This window comes from Theropithecus gelada, chromosome X, assembly GCF_003255815.1.
Source record: "Theropithecus gelada isolate Dixy chromosome X, Tgel_1.0, whole genome shotgun sequence".
NCBI lineage: Eukaryota > Metazoa > Chordata > Mammalia > Primates > Cercopithecidae > Theropithecus > Theropithecus gelada.
Window position 1 is genome coordinate 113,296,236 of NC_037689.1, and position 20,582 is coordinate 113,316,817.

Here is a 20,582-nt window from a genome sequence, read left to right on the forward strand (position 1 = left end):
GGCACTTGCCCCGGGTACCCTCAGTCCTGTTGTTGGATCATCTAGTTGGGGGCTTCTGGCCCAGAGAACCTTTGCCCTCTGGGGCAGTGCACCTTCCAGTGATTGCCTCGGCATAATGGACATGGGTGAGGGGGCAGCTTGTTTCTCGTTGGGCAATCTTTCTTAATGTGTCCTTACAAACCACACTGATAACAAGCCCCACCAGGTGATTGGCCTGCTCCATTTTCTGTCCTCTGTGAACCACCAAGGTTTGTTTGCCTGAGGGCGATGACTAAGGCTGCGGCCTTTCTCTGATCTTGCTTTTCCTTGTGGGCCTGTTCCCCTTGGTCATTACTATGGAACACCAAGGTTGCCAGGTTTAATAATGCCTCCAGATTTTGTTCAGGGCCCAGTACTTGCTTTTGGAGCTTTCTCCTGATATCTGTGGCTGACTGGGTAATAAACTTATCTTTTAGGCTCAATTGACCCTCAAGGGAGTCAGGTTCCAGGTAAACCAATGCTCCCAACTCCGAAGAGTCAGGGATTGTTAGAGAGCCCTTTCCCAGAAAGAGCTCTCACAGCCGTGTCTTTAGTCCAGTGGCCACACTAGTCGCTTTTAACTGGCCAACGGGTGCCTGGTATTTAGCCCCCGAATTCTAAGGAAAAATAGGACAGAGTAACAAGCAAAAGGGGCTTGATGGTACTCACCATTTGGCCATAGTCCCTTTGTGGTTGCCAAGGTGTGTCCAGAATTGGTTCCTTCCGTTGGGTTCTTGGTCTTGCTGACTTCAAGAATGAAGCCACAGACCTTCGTGGTGAGTGTTACAGCTCTTAAAGGTGGTGCAGACACAAAGAGTGAGCAGCAGCAAGATTTATTGTGAAGAGTGAAAGAACAAAACTTCCACAGCGTGGAAGGGGACCTGAGCTGGTTGCCACTGCTGGCTGGTGTGGCCAGCTTTTTCCCCTTTATTTGTCCCCACACACATCCTGCTGATTGGTCCACTTTACAGAGTGCTGATTGGGGCATTTACAATCCTTTAGTTAGACACAGAATGCTGATTGATGCATATTTACAGAGTGCTGATTGGTACATTTATAATCCTTGAGCTAGACACAGCGCTGATTGGTGCATTTTTACAGAGTGCTGATTGATGCATTACAATCCTTTAGCTAGACACAGAGAGCTGATAGGTGCATTTACAATCCTCTAGCTAGATAGAAAAGTTCTCCAAGTCCCCATCCAACTCAGGAAGTCCAGTTGGCTTCACCTCTCACTTAGAACAGGAAAGGAAGGAAAGAACCCTTGGGTGAGATCCAAGTGGGCACCTGAAGGTCAAAGAGAGAAAAAAGCACCTGTAACCTTGACCCTGGGACTTTATATGCTCACCTCTTTTCCATGATTCTTCCCTTATTGTGGGTTTTGTGCATGTGCAGTGCCCTCCTTACCCTTGGGAACTGAGCATGTGCAGTGTTTTAGGAAGTTGCAGGCATGCCCATCTGAGGCTTTCTTCCCTTTTTCTGGTGGCATATACCTGGAAGATCGTATTGAGAGGTGGAGCCAGCAGGACTTCCTGGGTCGGGTGGGGACTTGGAGAACTTTTCTGTCTAGCTAGAGGATTGTAGATGCACCAATCAGCGCTCTGTGCCTAGCTAAAGGATTGTAAATGCACCAATTAGCACTCTGTAAAATGGACCAATCAGCAGGATGTGGGCAGGGACAGATAAAGGAATAAAAGCTGGCCACTCCAGTCAGCAGTGGCAATCCGCTTGGGTCCCCTTCCACATTGTAGAAGCTTTGTTCTTTCACTCTTCACAATAAATCTTGCTGCTGCTCACTCTTAGGGTCTGCACCACCCTTAAGAGCTGTAACACTCACCACGAAGGTCTGTGGCTTCATTCTTGAAGTCAGCAAGACCAAGAACCCACCAAAAGGAACCAACTCAGGACACAGTACTTTGCGATTTTTGTCTCTTAATGTGCATGCCCAGGAAATTGCTTCTCCCTGGGGCCTGCCTTTAATTAACACTTTAATGTTGGCAGGTGTGGACCATCAGGAAATGGCTTCTCCCTGGCACCGGCTGCCAATTTATCACCTTTAGAGAGGCAATGCAATAATTGCCAAATCTCACCCGAACTTTCTAGTGGGTCAGGGAGAGCTGTCTCCTGCCCCACTCATGCCTAACCTGTAACAAAGTGACAAGAACAGACTGGAGAAAAAGTAGGATGGAGAAACTGGACTCAAGAGCAGCTCATGTAACCCGAGCTATGTCAATGCTCAGGCTAAAAATTTTATTCAGGGGATTTGGAGAAGAGCAGTCCAACTGGTAGCTAGGGCAATTTCTGTTACTAGTGGTCTGGAATCCTAGGCTTATGCCTGGAGCCCAGTATTTTTTCACAGTTACCAGGGGCCTAACAGTTGTCCTGGCTGGCTTGACAGTGAGAGTTGAAACTTAGAAGATCAGCTTGTTAATAGCCCTGTAAGACTTGGCTCTGGACTTATCTAGGTAATATCAGTATTTGTTATACTGGGTATGGTTGGGAACCTGAGATTTTTCACAGTGTGGCTGTCCATGCATCCTCCACATTGGGGAGTAAAGGTCAATTCTGAAAAGGAGTACTGATATCTAAAAGGAGACAGTCTTGATCCTCTGAGGAACGGTGATGAGAAAATGATAAAAATGGGGAATATTTTGTTCCTTGATTATTCTTGGCATTTTTGCCCAAGAAAGTGTTTAAAAAAAAAAAAAAAAAAAAACAAGGCTCAGACATTCTTATAGTTAACATCTCCAACATTCTGCTCTTTAAAACTGTAAGTATCTTAAGTTTTATGAAGGGAATGAAAAATGATTAAAAGAAATTTACACTTCAAAGAACAGTTTCCTGAAGTAATCAAAAGTGCACCCTTAAGAAAATAATTCTCTTTCCCTGCTTGTATTAGCTGCTAGTAGCAAACAGTACACCATTTGGTATCAACTGATGCTTTTAATGAACCTCAGAGAGAGAAGGAAATACAGCTAATTACTGTAAACAAGCCTGAGGGGACACAGAGTCTGTGTTATTATGGTGGCAAAGAAATATTAATAGACTACTCAGCTGAACATCTGCATTTATCAGCTTATTTTGTGTGTGCTCAAATTCATATTCTAGAGGTTTTACTTAATACTGTCAACTTGTAATGTAGTCATATTTATATTATTAAAATGGTTCATAAAGGTAGGCAGTAGATGTAGTAGTTAAAATCATAAGCTTAAAAAATATATAAAAAATAACAAACGGGTCTTGCTTTGTCACCAAGACATGATTGCAGTGATGCAATCATGAATCATGGTTCACTGCAGCCTCAAACTCCTGGGCTCAAGCGATCCTCCTGCCTCAGCACCCCAAAATTCTGGGATTACAGCTGGGATTACCAAACCCAGGAAAATCTTAAACTTTAAAGTCCAGGGAGCAAATACGGTATCTGCTACTTCCTGGTTGTGTGACCCTAGGGGTTTCTGAATTTCTCTGAGCCTCTATCTCCATGTAGTACATATTTCACAGGGTTATAATGAGAGCTGAATAAGGTAACCAATGTAAAATGATTAACAGAGTGCTTGGTTCATAATGTGTCCCTACACAACAGGTGCTATGATGCTGCTTATTTCATTATTCTCATAATTAAGTGATGGAATCAAATTTTAAAATACTATTTCTTAAAGTCCCCCAAAGAGCACCATGACGTCCAAGTACTCTGACACTTGAGCAGGTTTGAAAATGACTTCCCAAATATAGTCCAGTCTGTGCCTAAGTCCAAGACATTACACCTTAAAAGAAAATTGGACGAAAAAAGGACCTTTGCATAAGCAAAAAACATGAAGAGGAGCCTCCAGGGAGGAAAACCATGCAAGGAAAGATACTGCTGAAGGAAAAATCCACATCCAAATGTCAGAGGGCTACAAAGTACAGGATCTTCAGGGAGAGTAAATATCACCGCCTTATACCTGGGATTCCATGACCATGCTAACCTTGCAGAAAAGAGAAAATCACAAGTCAGTGTTCTGAGTCCATTCCCTTGCACTCTCTAGGAGTTTCACTCCCCATTCCCTACTCACACATTCCCCCGATCTCCTAGATTCCTCTTCTCCCAAAAAAAAAAAAAAAAAAAACTTCTGGAAAATCAAGAAGGTATTTCACAAGTTCTCTGGGGTCTGGTGCTCACGTCTCTCATTTCTCTTCTTTTTATTCTCGAACTTCCCTAGGGGTGCATATTGTCATGGTCAACAGCCATCAAAACCAAGACCACTGTGGTGCCTGCCAGAGGTACAACTGGTGGCCTGTAGTGTCCATGCATAGGTTGTCAGTGCCCAATAAGGAAGGTGCTGTCTTTCTTTCTTTCTTTTTTAACTTTTATTTTAAGTTCAGGGTATCTATGCGTGTTTGTTATATAGGTAAACTTGTGTCATGGGAGTTTGTTGTACAGATTATTTCATCACCCAGGTATTAAGTCTAGTACCCATTAGTTATTTTTCCTGATCTTCTCCCTCCTCTCACCCTCTAGCCTTCAAAAGTCCACAGTGTGTATTGTTCCCCTCTATGTGTTCATGTGTTCTCATCATTTAGCTCCCACTTATAAGTGAGAACACGTGGTATTTGGTTTTCTGTTGGTGTTATATTTCAATACTGGAGATAGTGAGGCAGGAAAACAGGGTCTGGAGGCAGGAAACATAAGGCTGATTCACACTTCGGCTATGACAGGAAATGTCCTCTCCATAATAAATGACAACTTTACTTCATCCTCTTCATTTACATAGGGTGTACACCAAGTAGAGGATATTTAAACTCAAAAAAACTGTGTAACAGTGCCCTTGAGCCCCTATGCTCGGGCCTGCTCCCACACTGTGGAGTGTACTTTCATTTTCAGTAAATCCCTTGATTCCTTCCTTGCTTTGTTTGTGCATTTTGTCCAATTCTTTGTTCAAGACGCCAAGAACCTGGACACCCTCCACCAGTGACAATAGCAGTGGTAGAGTCTCCCAAGGTGCTGCCAAAGGTGTTGGCACTAACGTTGCTGAAATGTTAGAATGAAGGTTTTTTTGTTTTTGTTTTTGTTTTTTGAGACAGAGTCTCGTTTTGTCACCCAGGCTGGAGTGCAGTGGGGTGATCTTGGCTCCCTGCAACTTCTGCCTCCCAGGTTCAAGCGATTCTCCTGGCTCAGCCTCCTGAGTAGCTGGGATTACAGGTGCCTGCCCGGCTAATTTTTGTATTTTTAGTAGAGACAGAGTTTCACCATGTTGGCCAGGCTGGTCTCGAACTCCTGACCTCGTGATCTGGCCACCTTGGCCTCCCAAAGTGCTGGAATTACAGGCGTGAGCCATTGTGTCCAGCTAGAATGAAGTTCTTTTCATCTTCACTTGTTTTATTAGTGATTCTTTGCTGTAAGATTCAGGTGTGGGTTCTAGGGGGGCTGGGCCAGATGATATCTGTGACATGCGCTCTGGTAGGTTCATAATGTAGCCAAGCTCCTTACACAGGCTCAACTGCCTTTGAGTCAAATTATATGACACTCTTAACTTTAAACAATTTATTTCCCAGGAGGCTTCTTGGTGTTTATGCCTTATCAAACATCCTGATTGGCCCAGACATTTGTGCCTGATTTTTAGTGTAAACATGACTTAATTTCATGATGGGGTTCTCTGTTTTGCTAGGATGGTAAGAAGAAAGGAAAAGGGAGAGGAAATTGAAGTTCACTGGACAGTTCAGTTTGTCAGACATTTGCTGAATACCCACTGTGTGCTTCACAACAATCTTGCAAAGCTGCCATTATTATACTCGTTTTGCTGGTAAAGAAACTGATGCTCAGTTGGTTAAAGTAATGAGATCAACATCACACAGACAGTAAATGACACAGTTAAAATTTGAAACCAGGTTTTCTCACTTCAATTGTCTCTACCTCTGGTAATATTCTGTGCTTTTATCACAAGAAATAGTTATATTTGTCGCTAGGGGATTAGGGTTAAATGTAAATGTAAATGATTCTTCAGCTGGGATTGGTATGCATTTGTGTGTTTATTTTTCTGGGGAGAAGACCCATAGCTTTTATCATATCAAAAAATAATTAGGGCTGGGCGCGATGGCTCACATCTGTAATCCCAGCACTTTGGGAGGCCGAGGTGGGCAGATGACCTGAGGTCAGGAGCTTGAGACCAACCTGGCCAACATGGTGAAACCCCATCTCTGCTTAAAAAAATACAAAAATTCTCCAAATTAGCCGGGCATGGTGGTGGGCACCTGTAATCCCAGCTACTCAGGAGGCTGAGGCAGGAGAATTGCTTGAACCTGGGAGGTGGAGTTTGCAGTGAGCCGAGATGGTGCCACTGCACTCCAGCCTAGGTGACAGAACAAGACTCCATCTCAAAAAAAAGAAAAAGAAAAAGAAAAAGAAAAAAATTAGGAATCACTGATATACGTACTGTCAGATGGACTTAGATTTACATTCCACCTCAGACATTGACCACCTGTGTGATTTTGGCCAGTTAGTTAAACTCTTGGAACCTCATTTTTCTCATTAGTAAAATGGTGTACATGAGAAAAAACTCCTAGAATGTCATTCCCTAATTGTGTGAACCTACTTGTTATTTTGGATCTCTCAGAGGTTTTTCCAAGCTTTTGTTCTCTCTCTAGCCCCTTAAATAAGTTTATCAGGTATTTGTGACTACTACTTATATTCTCAGACTGCATTTGTGCCTGGACCTTCTCGTTAGCAGGTGGATGGTTGAACAAACTGTGGTACATTCATACAAGGAAATACCACCTAGCGATAAAAAGGAACTGTTTATCCATGTGAGTTTGCACATAGATCTCAAGAGCCTTAGGCTGAGTGAAAAAAAAAAAAAAAAAAAAGTCAGACTCAAAAAGCTACATAATGGCCAGGTGCAGTGGCTCACGCCTATAATCCCAGCACTTTGGGAGGCAGAGGTAGGCCCATCCCTTGAGCCCAGGAATTCAAGGCCAGCCTGGACAACAAGGTAAAACCCCATTTCTACAGAAAATATAAAAATTAGCTGGGTGTGGTGGTGCATGCCTATAGTTCCAGCTACTCAGGAGGCAAAGGTGGGAGGATCACCCAAGCCCAGGAGGTCAAGACTGGTGAGCCAAGCTGTGATCATGCCACTGCAGGCCAGCCTGAGTGATAGAGTGAGACCTTATCTCAAAAAAAAAAAAAAAAAAGCTAAAGACTATATGATTCTATTTACATGACATTCTGGAAAAAACAAAACTACAGGGACAGAAATCAGATCGGATGTTACCAAAGGCTGGAATAGAGACATTGATACAAAATGTGTGAAATGCAGAATTTTTGACCCTATGACCCTACTGTTGTTATGCCCATGAATGCATTATGTTATATGGCAAAATAGACTTTGCACATGTAATTCAAGTTACTAATTAGTTGACCTTAAAATAGTGATATTATCCTGGATTATTCAGGTGGGCCCAGTGAAATCACATGACCTTTTAAAAGCAGAAGAAGTCAGAGAAGTTTGAAGTATAAGAAGGATTCAACTCACTGCTGACTTGAAGGTGGATAAGGTCAAGTGTCCAAAAAATGGGGACCTCAGTCCTAGAGCTGCAGGGAACAGAATCCGGCCAACAGCCTGAACGAGCTTCTAAGCAGATTTTACTCAGAGCCTCTAGAAAGGAGCTCAGCCTATGCAACACTTTGATGTTTTGTGAGATCCTTAGCAGAGAGCCCCGCCATACTGTCCTAAATTCTGCCATACGGGAGTGTGCTACAGTAAAATGGGTGCTGCTATCAACCACTAAGTTTGTGGTACGTTATTATTCCAGTAATAGAAAACTAACACAAAAGGGCATGAAGGAATTTTTTTGATTACAGTAGAAATACTCTGTATCTTTATTGTGGTGTTGGTTATACAACTGAATAAGTTTGTTAAAATTCATTGACCTGTACATTTTAAAAGACTAAAGTTTACTTTATGCAAATCATACCTCAATAACCCTACAAAAGGTAAAACTCATCAAATTATACTTTAAATGGGTAAATCTTATTGTTTATAAACTATACTACAAATAAAATGGGTTTAAAAAGAAACAACAGGCCAGTACAATGGCTCATGCTTGTAACCTCAGCAATTTGGGAGGCCTGGGTGGGAGAATAACATTTTTTTCTTTTTTTTTTTTTTTTTGAGATAGAGTCTCACTCTATCACCCAGGATGGAGTCCTGTGATGCAATCTTGGCTCACTGCAACCTCTGCCTCCTGGGTTCAAGCAATTCTCGAGCCTTAGCCTCCTGAGTAGCTGGGATTACAGGCGTACACCACCACACTGACTAATTTTTGTATTTTTAGTAGAGATGGGATTTCACCATCTTGGCCAGGCTAGTCTCGAACTCCTGACCTCAGGTGACTCACCTGCCAAGGCTTCCCAAAGTGCTGGGATTGCAGGTGTGAGCCACCAAGCCTGGCCTGTCGGAGGATTACTTAAAGCCAGGAATCGACAAGACTGAGCAACAAAGTGAGACTCCCATATCTACTAAAAAAAATTTAAAAATTAGCTGGGCATCGCGGTGCCTGTCGTCCCAGCTACTTAGGAGGCTGAGGCAGGAGGATCACTTGAGCCCAGGAGTTCGAGGCTGCAGTGAGCCATGATTCTGTCACTGAACTCCAGCCTGGGCACCAGACTGAGACCCTGTACATACATACATACATACATACATACATAAACATTAAAAGAAACAACAAAATTCTAGTTCAAGAGTGATCTATTAGAGTTTTCCCTTGCTCCCATTTCCCCCAGTAGAGATAATCAACCATGTCTTTTTTCCTACTACGACTGTACTTTATTATTTACTTCTATTTTTCTCCCAAGACTATATTGTTATTTTGAATTATATGTGTATTGCTAGTAGACTCCCTGAGCAGAGGGACCATGTCTTCATCTCTGGATCATGAGTGCCTAAAATACAGTAGGTGCTGTATCATTTTTATTTGATTTGCATGATTGCACACGAATATATCTAAAACTTTCTAAATGTTTCTTTCAAATTTTTTCTGCCTGGATCTCTTCCTAGTGGTAATAAATTGTATATATTTATTACTGCATAAAGCATTGCTATTTTTAAATTCAAAACCACTTTCTTAAACGTCAAGGGAATCACACCCAATTTTTGGTATTCTTGAATACAGTGAAATTGCTCATGTGTACATCACCTCTTACACTTCATTTGTAGATTTTTACAGCATATCCTTTTTAGATCATTTTTTCTAAAAAGATATCCAACTTAAAATTCTATTTCAACAATACAGATGGTCCCTGACTTATGATTGTTTGACATAGGATTTTTCAATTGTACGATGGTGCGAAAGAGATACACAGGCCATAGAAACTGTACTTTGAGTACCCATACAACCATTTTATCTTTCATTTTCAGTACAATATTCAATAAATTACATGAGATATTAAACCGTTTATGATAAAATAGGGTTTGTGTTACATCAGCCCAACTATATGCTGATGTAGGTGTTCTGGGCACATTTAAGGTTGGCTAGGCCAAGCTAGGATATTCAGTAAGTTAGGTGTGTCAAATGAATTTTCAACTCACAGTATTTTTAACTTGTGACAGGTTTATCAGGATGTAATCCCCTCAAAAGTCGAGGAGCATCTGTATATATGTCCATTTGTATCATAAATATTTACACTTTTATTTGTCAATTATACCTTAATAAAGCTGGGGAAAAATATATATGTCCATCATAGGTAGGATTGCCCAGTAAAATACATTATACCCCATTAAATTTGAATTTCAGAAAAACAACAAACAATTTTTAGTATAAGTGTGTTCTGTGCAATACTTAACTGAGCATCCTTTGTTGGGAGAGTGGCTGACTCTGGCAATCCTAGTCATATGGTACACATGACCAAGTTTAAGGTTAAATCAGGAAGAGACTGAAGCATCCTCCTTTAGACTGTGGTTAAGAGTGGTGAAAATAAGTTTTGATTAAACAGTAAAATGACACCTAGTAGAAACGGGTGTTATTTATTAAGCAAGATATTGTTTTGTGTAGCAGACACCTCATGAAAACACTCTAGCTCAGCTAGATGCTTTTTGTTAGAGACCTGGAAAAGTAGGATTGTTGCCTTGTATTACAAGGGCATTTGAAAGTTGTGTTCTATAAATTATATAACTTGTCTGGGCCCACATTCTACCTCAACCTCTGCCTACTCCAGGCTTCCTGCCTCTTCAGGATGGGCGAGATGCCTCTAGTACTTAGATAGCAAATTCTTGTCACACCTAGTGCCATTCTCCCAACCAAGGCAAATCATCACAGCTTATAGTACACTTTATCTACTGAGCCTGAAAACAGCCTCAGAGTCTTTCTTAGCACTGTGTATTTTTTTGAAACAGCTATTATTAATTCATTAGAATTTGCACCAAAAAATAAATCTGTTTAGCATCACTAGTCTCACAGCTGCCATGTTATTCACTGTGCAAGGGCACCTGAATTAGAGAATAAAATGGGGCTGATACCCAACTCATGCTCTGTACATCATGGTGTGGGGCTGCATTCCAAGAGTCTTTTTCTAAATCACATAAGGCACAGACTAGTAGCAGCTCTGTCTGTTCTAGGGGAATAATCAGGGGGTTACTTGGTGAAATTAATAAGGGAGAGAATATTTCAAAGGAAGAGAGATGAGTTGAAGCATCTATAGTTGAAGAATGGCTTGAACCTTGGCTTCTGAGCATGCTCAACAGTACATGCCCTTCAGTTGGAGAAATTTGAATATAACATTAAGCCGGCAGGGCATGGTGGCTCAAGTCTGTAATCCCAGCGCTTTGGGAGGCCAAAGCAGGTGGATTGCTTGAGCCCAGGAGTTCTACATCAGCCTGGGCAACCTAACGAAAACCCATCTCCACAAAAATAAAAATAAAAAATTACCCGGGCGTGGTGGTGCACGCCTGTCATCCCAGCTACCCTGGAGCCTGAGGTGGGAAGATCTCCTGAACCCGGGAAGTTGAAGCTGCAGTGAGTCATGATTGTGCCACTGCACTGCAGCCTGGGCGACAGAGTGAAACGTAATCTCCAAATATACATATATGTACATGTGTATGTATATGTGTGCGTGTGTGTGTGTATAAAACATTAGCCCAAAAGCAATTTCCTATTTAATGATTCATTTTTGTTGTTTGTTTAGCTGTGTTCTGTATTTAAAAAAATACATACATGACATCCTGATTTTCCACAATAGAGAAATTATGTGATAAACGATTCATAGATCTACAGTTCCCCAGGTGATTCTGATGTACACAACTTAGTTGAGGCCCAGGTAGCCTAAAGAGTATGACAATTGGCCTGGAGGGAGAATCAAACCAGAACCATTATGAACATAAATAAGACAGTTAACCTGCCCCTTACCTGTAGGTAAGGGCATCCTGACATTCACCATTCTGTAATGAGAAGCTCCCGGTAAATGAGGATGTGTGGGACTGAAGAAATTGTCGGAAATTCAAGAAATTTAATTAGAGAAAATAGAATAGCCAAACTACAGCCCAAGGCTGAGGCCACTGGAGATAAAACTGTTTAGGACATATGCTCTGGCAAGATACCAGTAACAAAATCTGGCAGCCACATGGCTCTCTGATGAGGCTTACCTTTAGCCAGTTTCAATATGAAGAGTTGTCCTTTATATATAGCTTATATCCCGCCTTGCTTTCTGTCCCCTTCAGCGTTTCAGTTGCTTGTCTCAGGATCTTTTCCAAATGTATTATTCCTGTCTTGTACATAGACCAGAACTATAAAAAAGAGCCCGGATGCAGACACCTCAAGGATTTACAAAAGAAAAAAAAATAGGATGACTGCTTACTGGTTTTTCCTCCAATTTGTCTTAATGATGTTCAACATTTTCCTGATTATTTTGACCGAAACAATACTTGGGCAGCTGTCCTCAGGGAATAGTCTATAAAGGACTCTTGGCACCCCTTCCAGGGATGACAAGTCAGAACTTGTCATTTTAACATATGCTTGAAGAAATCAAGAAGTAAGGAGATTTTAGGGGGAGAAATATAGATGTGATTTGAAAAGCCAATTCCAATAGAGATAAGTTGTTGGGATGGACTTCTATGGTAGAAAAAAAAAAAGAGTAGAGGCCAGGCGCAATGGCTCACACTTGTAATCCCAGCACTTTGGGAGGCTGATGCAGGGGGATTTGTTGAGCCCAGGAGTTCAAGACAAGCCTGGACAACATAGTAAAACCCCCTCTAAAACTAGCTGGGTATGGTGGCACTTGCCTGTAGTCCTACATATTTAGTAGGCTGAGGCAGGAGGATCGCTTGAGACAAAGAATTTGATGCTATGGTGAGCTATAATTGTGCCATTGCACTCCAGCCTGGGCAACAGAAAGAGATCCTGTTTCTAAAAAAAAAAAACAAAGCAGTGGTATAACTGCCTGGGGAGTAATTCTGTCTAGCTAGAATGTAATGTGAATAAAGTCATGATGGATGCGGGGGTTATAAATGTGGGTTGGGACCAATGTACTCATGTACTTTCTCTTCAAATATAATTTGTTAAAATGATAATTTAGGCCAATCTCAAGGCCAATTTTAAGAAGATTCTGCCATTAACAATTAAGATATCTCTAAAATGGGATAATAGAATCTATTCTATTTTCCTTACCAGAATACTGTGATTACCAGATGGCATAAGGGTTATGGAAGACCTTGGGTAATTGACAAGTTGTCAATTACAATTACAGAGTGCTCATATTGCCTACAAAATTCCCCATCAGCTCCTCCTACTCATCTCTAAGCTCTTATATTATATGTCCTACAATGCTATGTTGACTGTAATCAAAATACTTCTTGGTTTAAAAACTTTCAAAGTTGGGGTTTTCTTTAAGTTTAAAGTTCTTTTCTCTAAGGCTCCCACTTTTGTATCTACTTTCTACTTATCCCAAACTCTAGTATAGCATGATTTTCTGTTATGGAAATCAAGCAGGTTTTCTCCATTACGTTCTGTCCTTCTGTGTTTTCATAATCCTAATGTTTACTCTCCATTTAACCAGATTACTCAATGGATCATGAGACTATCTGGAGTCTGTAGCTTCCAGAAGCCTCTCTGGAGTATTTGTCTTGCATTTATTCTGAAGAATGGTCTGCCAGAAATAAAAAGTTGACAGACAGCAGATTGTTAAGAGTATTGGAAGGCATAAAAGTATAATGGCTAAGAGAGGAGTTGGATTGCCTCAATCTAAAATCCTGGCTTTATCTGTTTCCTCTTTATAATATAGGATCGTTTCAACTGTTGAGTTAGATAGCATATGGAAACTGCTTAGCACCAGGCATGATGTATACGGAGGGCTTAATTAGTGTTACCTATTATCATCATTGTCATCACTATATAAATAATAAAGTTGACTGTTTTGATTTGTAAGTATTCTATATGAATATGTATGCAAAAGCATTTCAATCTAATAAGCAACCACAAGGCTAATCTCCATTACTTATGTGTAGTCAAAGTACATAGATTCATGGCTTATGCCTCAGATAATTGAAAACCCACCACTTTCATTTAGGTGGCTGTTTGGAGAAAATACGTCACAATTGCATAATGCTTTATGATTTAAAAGAACCTTTTAAGCATATTTGCACTTAAGCCCCATAATAAATGATTAGAAAGATGACTGGACTTTTCCAATACTACACGATAATTGTGCAATAAAACTGATATTAGAACCTAAGTCTTGATCCTTATATCATGAAAGACTTCTTTATTATTTGTTAAGATCCCCTGGACCATCTTGACATCACAAAACAAGTATATGTTAGAAAAGTTTTTATTTTAAGAAAAATATCCAAAAGTTTGCAGCCAGACGCGGTGACTCACATCTATAATTCCAGCACTTGTGGGGACGTTGAGATGGGAGGATTGATTGAGCCTAGGAGTTCAAGACCGGCCTGGGCAACACAGTGGGACCCCATGCCTATGAAAAAAACAAACAAACAAACAAAAATGTTTTAATTAAATAAAATGCAAATAAATAAAAGTTTGTATGGCAAATTTATAAAGAAATTTATAAGACTTAAGGTGACCAATGGAATAGGCATAATAGAATGCCCATTCCCCTCAAAGCCCAAAGAAAATGTAAGACTTTCTTTGTGACTGCCCAGGTTGTAAATTTCATCATGTTTCAGGTTCTCAGACCTCAGTGGTCAGAGATACTCAAGGAGAATTTTATTTAAGACTATTAAGTGTAAAAAGCAGCTACAGATGGAGTACTTCTATAATTTTACTTCATCCTTGGTGAAAGATATTTTCATTCCATGCTGGGAACTGTTCTTTTTCCATCACTCAGATTACTTTATGAGCTATTTGCTTTGCCAGTAACTACTTTTCTTCCTCTTTTAATGGAATGAAATGGGCAAGGTTAAGGCTCATTATCAAATTGGAATGCAGAAGCAACATTTACTATACTTCAAATTTGCCACTGTAGAAACTGTACAAAATATATGTATATTCTTTGTATAACATTATGTATGTTAGTAATATCAAAAAATAATAAAATAAAATCCCCAGAATTTTCTGCTTTCTCAAATAAATTCATTAAGTGTAAAGAAAGAACTCATTTTTAAGATCTTCTGATTTACACATTCAAAGCATTGAGAGGGTAGATTCCAGATTGATAACCATAAGGGTCTTTAAAGTGGTATTTTTAGGCAGGGCACGGTGGCTCATGCCTGTAATCCCAGCATGTTGGGAGGCCAAGGCGGGTGGATCTCCTAAGCTCAGGAGTTTGAGACCAGCCTGGGCAACGTGGAGAAACCCCGTTTCTACCAAAAATACAAAATGGGCAACATGGAGAAACTCCATTTCTACCAAAAATACAAAAAAAAAAAGCCTGCCATGGTCGCGTGCCTGTGGTCCCAGTTACTCAAGAGGCTGAGGTGGGACGATCGCTTGAGCAACAGGGAATATATATATATATATATTCTTTTATACAGTTTCTGCATTGGCAAATTTGAAACACACAAACACACACACACACATACACACACATACACACATAAGTTTGTTACCCACTGAAAAACTCTGAAGAGACCTTGATGCATTCAAAGCTATGAAATTTAGTGAAATATTTAAACTCACTAAAAACAAGCAATTGAAGTAAGATATTTCATGTCTCTTAAAATTTTAACTGTCCAAAAGATTTTGAATTCTCAGAATGTAGGGTTAGTCTCTCTATCTGTATATGAATATAAAATTAGTTACCAGTCATTACATAATAAATAAAATTTTTTAAATTTCAATCCTCCTTCTTCTGTAACAAACTAAATATCAACAAATTTTAGGCTGGGCACGGTGGCTCACGTCTGTAATTCCAGCACTTTGGGAGGCTGAGGCAGGCGGATCGCCTGAGGTCAAGAGTTCAAGTCCAGCCTGGCCAACACGGTAAAACCCCATCTCTACTGAAAATATAAAAATTATCCAGGCATAGTGGTGGGTGCCTGTTGTCCCAGCTACTCAGGAGGCTGAGGTACAAGAATCACTTGAACCCAGGAGATGGAGGTTGTAGTGAGCCAAGGTCATGCACTGCACCCCAGTCTGCGTGAGAGAGGAAGACTCTGTCTCAGAAAAAAAGAAAAGAAAACAAAACAAAACAAAACAAATTTTATTTCTGGATATGAGTAGGTGAATAGATCACACTAACTGATAGAGAGAATGGGGAAAAAAGGAATGATAATTGTGTAGCACAGTACCTATTCTAAGGTTCACATTCTATATGGAACAGGGCATATGACATCACTTTTTGTTATTTTCAAAAAATATAAAGATACTCAAAGTTCAAGATTAATGATTTTATGCTATAACACCTCAACACACTAAAGAAACAATTATAGGGAAATACATATAACATTATTGGTAAGACACACACACACTGACAACTTGGCTATCTGCTTGATTGAGTATAAATGTGTGGTGTATGTGCCTTCAAAACAGGGCCTAGACTTTTAGCATAAGAATAAAACTGCAGATACTTTTTTAAAATGCTACTTTATTTGTTTATTTATTGAGATGGAATTTTACTCTGTCACCCAGGCTGGAGTGCAATGGTGCAATCTCAACTCATTGTAACCTCTGCCTCCCCGGCTCAAGCAATCCTCCCACTTCAGCCTCTTGAGTAGCTGGGACCAGAAGTATGCAACCATGCCAGGCTATTTTTTTTTTTTTTGTATTTTTGGCAGAAATGAGGTTTCTCCATGTTCCCCAGGCTGATCTCAAATTCCTGAGCTTAGGAGAGCCACCCGCGTTGGTCTCCCAACATGCTGGGATTACAGGCATGAGCCACCATGCCCTGCCTAAAAATGCCACTTTAAAGACCCTTATGGTTATCAGTCTGGAATCTACCCTTTCAATGCTTCGAATGTCTAAATCAGAAGATCTTAAAAACTCGTTCTTTCTTTACACTTAATGAATTTATTTGGGAAAGCAGAAAATTTGGGGGATTTTATTTTATTATTTTTTGATATTATTAACATACACTTTAGATAGATCTACAATGCCAATTTATAACTAAGGCAATTATCTGAGTAAGTCAGACCAAAATATCCACTCTTATCTCCTTTTATGAAGCATTTTGCTCTGTTCTTCAATGCTCAAGTTGCAGCACTGAAGTGGTGTCTCAAGTGATAATAAAGTTGATGTTAAACTCTCTATATGTCTTAAATAATATGTCTTAGAAGTGGAACAGGAGTGATCCTCTATTAACCACCTACTTTCCTAAATGAGGAAACTCAAGACCAGAGAGGTGAAATGGCTTGCCCCATATCGTGAAACTAAATGTTGGCACAGCTGGAGTACAACTAGGTCTCCAGCTTTATGGTCTAGTGTACTTCTAACTTCAAGAAACAGACTGAGACCGGGCGTGATGGCTCATGCCTGTAATGCCAGCACTTTGGGAGGCCGATGTAAGAGAATCACTTGAGCCCAGGAGTTCGAGTTCAGCCTGGGCAACGTGGCAACACCCTGTCTTTACCAAAAAAGAAAAGAAAGAAAAAATAAGAGACCACCACAAGTTTTAATTGGTTGCGCCCAAAAGTATAAAATAAGTTTATCAGGCAGTACATCTCCGTGCATACCAACCATATGGGAGCTCATTCTCAGCAAGGCTGCAAAAAAAAAAAAAAAAAAGTATATAAAGGTTTCTGTTTAATGGAACTTTCTTGCTTTTAAAATGATAACAGAAGTAGCTGGGCGTGGTGGCTCATGCCTAGAATCCCAGCACTTTCAGAGGCCGAGGTGGGAGGATCACTTGAAGTCAGGAGTTCGAGACCAGCCTGGACAACATGGTGAAACTCCGTCTCTACTAAAAATACAAAATTAGCTGGGTGTGATGGTGTACACCTATAGTCCCAGTTATTCAGGAGGCTGAGGCAAGAGAATCGCTTGAACCCGGGAGGCAGAGGTTGCAATGAGCCAAGATAGCACCACTGCACTCCAGCCTGAGTGACAGACTTATTATATCTGGTAGTTTTTTTGTAGATTCTTCTCTGTAGAAGATCATGTTATGTGTGATTAAGGAAAGCTTTAACTGCTTTCCTTCCAATTTGGATGCCTTTTATTTCTTGCCTTATTACACTGAGTAGAACTTCTAGTACAATGTTGAATAGAATTGGGGAAAGCAAACCTCATCTTATTCCTGATCTTAAGAGCAGCCTTTCACTTTTTTTCCCTTTATTGATACATAATATTTGACATATTTATGGGGAAATTGTCAGTGCTTCTTACATGCATAAAATGTGTAATGATCAAGTCAGGGTATGTGAGGTATCCATCACTTTGAGTATTTATCATTTCTGTGCCTTGGTAACATTTCATATCCTCTTTTCTATCGAAAAGCATTCACTTTTTTAAACCATTAATGTGATATAGACTACAAAGTTTTCATGGACAACTTTGGCCAAATTGAGAAAGTTTCTTTCAATTTCTAGTATCCTGAGATACTAGACATGACATCTTTTTAAACTTTTGCAGGTTTTTGAAGGTTAAACAAAAGATAAAATAATCATCATAAACAGAAGGACATCAATGTTTTTCCATTAAAAAGATTCCTGAGAGGGCAGATGTTATATATGAAAGTGCCTAAATAGAGTTCTTTTTATGAGACAGGGTCTTGCTCTGTTGCCCAAGGTGAAAGGCAATGGTACAATCACTGCTCACTGCAACCTCGACCTCCTGGGCTCAACTGATCCTCTCACCTTAGCCTCCCACCTTGCTTCCCAAGTAGCTGGGACCACAGGCATGCGTCATCATGCCTTTTATTTTATTTCATTTTTGTAGAGACAAAGTCTTACTATGTTGCCTAGGCTGGTCTTGAACTCCTGGCCTCAAGCAATCCTCCTGCTTTAGCCTCCCAAAGTCCTGGAACTATAGACGTGAGCCACCGCACCCGGCCTAAATAGAGTTCTTACGCATTTCTAGAGACAGCTCAGGGACTTATTGTTACATGTTCTTCTGCAAATGACTTCAAAAGAAGAGGGTGTAAAAATCATATTTTTAATAAAGAGGTTGAAGAAAGTATAAGAAATGTTTCAAAAACAATAATTTTTAAAATATAATAATGATTTTAAAAGTTATTTCATCATCACATATATCTGCCACAATGGAATTATAACTTTAATAGGAAGCTGTCTCGAGTTTTGTAAAGAGGTTTTCTTATGACACAATAAAGCAAATACTAAAAATCAGTAATATTTCCTACAAGTTTTGGTTGCACACCTGGGTGTGCTGGAATGTGCCTGTAGTCTCAGCTATGCTGGAGGCTGAGGTGGGAGGATCACTTGAGCCCTGGAATTTGAGGCTGCAGTAAGCTATGCTCATGCCACTGCACTCCAGCCTGGGCAACAGAGCAAGACCATGTCTGGAAAAAAAAATGTGAAGAAGATGTATCTATTTTTTGTTGAGATGAGGTCTCACTCTGTTGCCCAGGCCAGTCTTGAATTCCTGGCCTCAAGCGATCCTCCCATCTCAGCCTCCCAAAATGCTGGAATTACAGGCATAAGTCATGGTGCCCGGCCTGAATTATGAACCTTTCATGCATTTGTGAACCCTCTGATGGACGTGTGAATTGAATGTTCATTGAAATGATCAGAACAGGTAAAGCACCTGATTTATATATTTTGGGAAGTGAGAGTCTTTAATTATAGGAAAAGTCTACATGAGGTCTACATATTTATTTTTCAAATTGATGTGACTCAGTGCCATAGACTCCCTCCCTCCTCCACCCATTTATACTGAGCCTTCTTATTCAGAACAGCAGAAAGTTGAGGCACTTAAAGTTGAAGCACTTATCTGAATGATTAAACCCAGATCAACAAGTGAAGAGCAATTGTAACAGCACAAAAAGAAGACCAAAAAGGGGCTTTTTGGTCTTTTTTTTTTTTTTTTTTTTTTTTTTTTGCAGAGGGGTGCAGGGCTTTAAAATAATTCATTTATGAACTGAATGGTCTTCTTCACAGAAGATCTTTCCATTCATTCAAAGAAATATCATATGCTGAGGAGACATGCAGGAAGGGGAAAAGATGAAAACCCAGGGAATAAAAAGCAAACCTGCCTCCTAAAAATTAACGAGTCAACTGGAATATTGCATAATCAAACAATGTTGTCTAAGGTTAAGGTTGCTAGATATGGCATGAGGCATACTTACACTAAAAAAAAATTATTTATTGTTTATCTCAGATTCAGATTTAACTAGGCATTCTGTCATTTTATTTGCTAAATCTGGCAACTCTAATAAGGTGTTATACCCTCACATCTGTGGCATTTAAAATTCAGAGTTGGGTTTTATAATTTAACATCCTTTAAAAAGCAAAGCATTTTTACAATGCTGTGTGTAGGGGGAAAAAACACTCTTTCTTCCCCGACTGTACAAAAAAAAAATTTGAAACCTAACTGTTCCATGATTTTTGTAAAGGTTTTGCAAAATTCATTTACAGAAATTAGATTCTAAGTTCCTATGTGACGTCAACATCAGTGTAAGACAAAGTTCTAGGATTGTAAGTTTTCCAGTTATCTGTGGATGCACTACCTTCTCAATCAGAGCATTGTATTTATGTATTAATGCCAGAGTTTATGTTTCAGTGAGCTTGGGGGAAGGGGAAAAATTCAGGAACACCGCTTTGCTATTAGTCCTGGCACAGTGAGCACAATGTAGGCTCTGTATCTGCTTAGTACCTGCTGAGCAACAGAGGGTTAACATCTTTTTCAATGTTGCCACTCAAATTGCTGCTTACCATCTAAAGTACAGGGCACAGAGTGGAGAGAAAGGCCACAAGGGTCATTATGCTTTGGTTGGAAAAGACGTATTATTATTTTCATTCTATTCAATGCCAACAACCCGTTTATTAAAGGACGAAATTGGAAATTCTCCACTTTACTCTTGAGGACTGTTTTATTTCTACAACCTGAGGAAAAGAAAGAAGGCTTTACAAATGGATCACTGCAGTTGTCAGGGCCTTTTGATGCCCACAGGCGGCCCTCATCCAATTACACTATGCTCATTGTTGAAACAATTGAATTTCATTTCATCCTTATATTGTGTTTAAATTTTT

General features: G+C 40.0%; 1 long non-coding RNA gene across 1 annotated transcript in view; it reads right to left on the reverse strand.

The window, feature by feature from the left end:
* Positions 1 to 8,929: 8,929 nt before the first annotated feature.
* The window catches only part of LOC112616246, a 37,632-nt gene continuing 25,979 nt past the window's right edge, over positions 8,930 to 20,582 (reverse strand). The window contains exon 4 of the long non-coding RNA XR_003117600.1: positions 8,930 to 10,874. This is a non-coding gene — a long non-coding RNA (uncharacterized LOC112616246). The remainder of the gene's footprint in view (positions 10,875 to 20,582) is intronic.